The 3,427-nt window shown below is 39.5% G+C and overlaps 1 long non-coding RNA gene across 1 annotated transcript; it reads left to right on the forward strand.

Annotated features, from left to right (window-relative positions):
- Nucleotides 1–1,538: 1,538 nt before the first annotated feature.
- On the forward strand, nt 1,539–3,158 carry LOC119908516. The gene is made up of 3 exons (XR_005445301.1): nt 1,539–1,694; nt 1,799–1,827; nt 2,927–3,158. It is a non-coding gene; the product is annotated as an uncharacterized LOC119908516 (long non-coding RNA).
- Nucleotides 3,159–3,427: the final 269 nt, after the last annotated feature.

The following is a 3,427-nucleotide window of genomic DNA, read 5'->3' on the forward strand; positions in this document are numbered from 1 at the left end:
ATTTGCACCCAGACTCCCCATTAGATTAGTGGTTGTTTGTGCTTTATGTTTGTATGTGGGTGTAGGTGTATGACCTTCTGTCTTGTGTTTTTTTGTTTATGCTTGATATTATATATACAGCACTTTGTAAAAAAGGTGTGTCTTACTGTACTTACTTACCTGCCTGAGGTTTCTTTCATTGGAGGCTTACATTTCACCTAATGTCTATGTTGTGCGTTTTAAAAAAAAATAACATCTTGGTTAGGTTTAGGCACAATAAGTACTTGGTTAAGGTTAGGAAAAGATCATGGTTTGGGTTAAAATAATTAAGTAGGTCAGTTTACACGTAAGTTAACTTATGTCCCTTGCATGACTTATGCAATTTATGTAACTCGCGTAACTTCAATAAAAATATTTAATGTTGAGTATTTGTTTCATGCAGGACACGATCCCCGGCCTCCTGGTTCAAAGTCCAGGTTCTGGCTCTCCATCCACCAATATCATATGCCTACCTTTACCGTCAAAAACTGATGCTTCAGGGCTTCCCCCACTGCGTTGAACTATGATGCTATAGGGATCCCCAGTGCTTACAAACTGACGCAGATGGGTCTTGACCATGCGTCTATATGTGACGAGTCGGCGGGTGAGAACATGTTGTGTTGTATCAAAAAACTACGTAAATCACTTAAAATTTTACAGAGATTTGGCACAGTTGGAACCTGATTTGGCATACTCTTTAACCTTTGAGATTTAGAGTGGACATCTGTGCACTGATCAGTCGAAATTCACTCGAGTCTAAATTGAGAATTTCCCCCTTTTGTCTTGATTTTGGTTAAGATTATTAGGAGGTCACCTAATTTGGCTCATTGATTTGTTTTTACAACAATGGAGCTCTGTGTCAAAGAGGAATAAGATACATCAAGCTTAGCGCAAAATACAAAGGGGAAATCCATGGACGACCCTAGTACTTTGTCACCCTATCCATGCTACACACCACAGTGAAACTAGGAGGCTCAGCTAGAAGCTCAAACCATTTTTATCCATACCAAACACACATCAAACACCATGAACTTATATCACAACATAAATCGGTCTGTAATCACTGTACATGCCTGCAGTTATTGCCTTCCAGATATCTCTCATCTCATCCCACACCGCAGTCCGACCACTCTAAAGAAAGCTCTGCTCCAGCTGATCAGCTGTGTAACTCATGTCACTCAAATCACCAAACTCATGGAGTTATAATAACAACAAACGCACCAATATATATTTAGTATACAGCTATAACCGCTGACTTAGTTTTGCCGTTTTCGTTCATTTTACAGTTGATTCATATTCCTTAGCTTCTGAGTTATCAAAGGAGACCAGAATTATGCATCTAGGCCTAATGTTTGAGGAGTTATTACTGATTCATTTTGGGTATGTTATTTTAGGCGTTTTTATTGGAAATAGGGACAAATAGCTGGTAGTTTCCAAATGGTTAAAGCTGTTGACCACAGAAGATCTATTGTGTATAATGTATTTAACCTGACCAATTTGGTTTTACAGCCCCGACCCTCAGCCCTCGTACCTGCTGCTGACTCCCAGATCCCTCCGTCCTGGAGTCCCAGCATCAGTGTCAGTCACCATCCTGACCAACTCGTCGATCACTGTATCTGTTCACATTGTTCATGGCAACCAGACCGTGGCCTCACACTCAGCTACAGTTAAAGGAGGTGAAATCTTTTGTGCATGATCAGCAAAAGACTGTCTTCTGATTATAATTACTTGCAGCGAAATTAAACATTAAACATTACTGATATGCTTTCTGTTTTTAAAGGTTCAACCAAGCTGCTGACTTTGCCTCCTGTAAGTATGGCATATATCATTTTATATATTCATTTATATATCAAGCTTTCAAGTTTTTAAGTGTAGCTCTAGGGATGTCACTCGATTCAACCATTGTCCGATGGATTGTCATGACATTTTGTACTTGTATTCATGGCCCCCAGAGGATGAATCCTAACTACTAACTCCCCTGACTTTTCAACTAGCATCACTATAAGGTTGACATTTGTAATGTTTGACAATTCTCCCAACACTAATGGATTGACACATTCATGGTTCTCTCAGGATGAATTGTAATCACATCAGTGATCCCTTAACTTTTCAGGTCGTATTACTTTATCCAATACCTTGGTTTATAACCAAATACCTGCTAAACTAATGACATTCCCATCAGCCTTAGTCTGACTATGTTCACACTGCAGTCCTAAATGCTCAATTCAGATTTATTGCTTAAATCCAATTTCTTTTGATTGACACTTAATATCATTACTTAAGTGTGACCCAAATCAGACTCCAGTGTGAACTGGCCATGGCCTGCAAGTGACCCGCATCTGAAGAATAAAGAATAATACAATGTCATACGATTACATCAGATTACATGTGACTCAGGCTGTTCATACTTATATAAACACAAAAAATAAAAATCAGATTTGGGTCACTTTGGCCTGCAGTCCTTGTGAGCATGTTAGTCCAGCCTCACAGGGGGCAGCTAGCATGGCGGTTGATTCTTAGTCAAAGATGTACTGAGGCAGATTTTTTACAGTTGAATACTTTTTTTTAATCAAACCAGAACACTGACTGTCTGTTTTTTATAGTAGAGAAGAGAGGCTTTTCCTTGAAGTTTAAACTGAGAGTTTTGAACAGAAACAGAGTGAAATTCAGACAGATGTTGAGCAGATCCACAATTAAAGCCTCAAATCTGGGCAACAGCCCGGCTCTCAGTCTTCCGTCCCTTAATTTACAGACAACTAAGACACTTTGCACTCAGGTTGGAGCAGCTTCAAGAATACAGTATATCTCTACCGAGGTTTCAGGCATCTTTGATTTCCATTATAAAATACAAAATGTCTGTAATTAATCTCCAGAGACTTAAACAGAGCTAAATGTTCTACCCCTGCAGATCCATCAGAGCGAGTCCAGCTACTTGCAGCCTTACAGCCTGGAGGTCAAAGGCCACGTGAGTGGCGTCAAGGTTTTCTCCAACTCAACGCAGCTGGACTTTGACACCAAAGGCCTCTCCACCTTCATTCAAACAGACAAACTGAACTATCGGCCCAGGCAGGTGGTGAAGATCAGAGCGGTGTCCATTCACCCTGACGGGAAACCTTACATGAGCCCAGTGGACATCATCATCAGAGTGAGGCTGACATCAACATACAGTATACATAAAGTCTCCAAATATACCATTTATATATAGTGCTTATTATATTTCAGCATATCAGTAGTCAAACATCTTCATTATCAATCAACTCAAACATCCACTTTAGGAACAAGTAATCCAAAAATGAAACTGTCGATAAAACCCTCAATGTTCAATCAGGACATTAATCAACACAATACAAAAATGTGTAACAAAACCAAACAAAAACTGTAAAAGAAGCTTCATAGTATGAGAGAACCC

Source organism: Micropterus salmoides, unplaced genomic scaffold (assembly GCF_014851395.1).
Source record: "Micropterus salmoides isolate LMB-PRFRI ecotype aquatic unplaced genomic scaffold, ASM1485139v1 Ms_hic_scaffold_18, whole genome shotgun sequence".
In the NCBI taxonomy this organism is placed as follows: Eukaryota; Metazoa; Chordata; class Actinopteri; order Centrarchiformes; family Centrarchidae; genus Micropterus; species Micropterus salmoides.